The 636-nt window shown below is 41.7% G+C and overlaps 1 non-coding gene across 1 annotated transcript; it reads left to right on the top strand.

Annotated features, from left to right (window-relative positions):
* The first annotated feature begins 211 nt into the window (after nucleotides 1-211).
* On the top strand, nucleotides 212-319 carry LOC148580036 (small nucleolar RNA R71). The gene has a single exon (XR_015893877.1). It is a non-coding gene; the product is annotated as a small nucleolar RNA R71 (small nucleolar RNA).
* The last annotated feature ends 317 nt before the right edge of the window (nucleotides 320-636 follow it).

Here is a 636-nt window from a genome sequence, read left to right as displayed (position 1 = left end):
CAAGAACTCCCTTCTTCATAGGCATCCCATTGCTCACAGGATTCCTTTCAGAAGTGTACATGAACTGGTTATTAGCAACCATGTCAATGAGTTCTTGAGCTTCTGCAGGCATTTTCTTTAGGTGAATGGATCCACCTGTAGAAGTGTCCAGTGACATCTTTGATAGCTCAGATAAACCATCATAGAATATATCCAGGATGGTCCATTCTGAAAGCATGTCAGAAGGACACTTTTTGGTCAACTGTTTGTATCTTTCCCAAGCTTCATAGAGGGATTCACCATCTTTCTGTCTGAAGGTTTGAACATCAGCTCTAAGCTTGCTCAGCTTTGGAGGAGGAAAGTACTTGGCTAAGAAAGCCATGACCAGCTTATCCCAAGAGTTCAGGCTGTCTTTGGGTTGAGAATCCAACCATAATCTAGCTCTGTCTCTTACAGCAAAAGGGAAAAGCATGAGCCTGTAGACTTCAGGATCTACTCCATTAGTCTTAACAATATCACATATATGCAAGAATTCAGTTAAGAACTGAAAAGGATCTTCAGATGGAAGTCCATGAAACTTGCAGTTTTGCTGCATCAAAGAAACTAATTGAGGTTTCAGCTCAAAGTTGTTTGCTCCAATGGCAGGGATGGAGATGC

Source organism: Arachis ipaensis, chromosome B10 (genome assembly GCF_059453495.1).
Source record: "Arachis ipaensis isolate K30076 ecotype BB chromosome B10, ASM5945349v1, whole genome shotgun sequence".
Classification (NCBI taxonomy): domain Eukaryota; kingdom Viridiplantae; phylum Streptophyta; class Magnoliopsida; order Fabales; family Fabaceae; genus Arachis; species Arachis ipaensis.
Note: the sequence above shows the minus strand (reverse complement) of the source record. Positions and strands in the feature narration are given on the sequence as shown.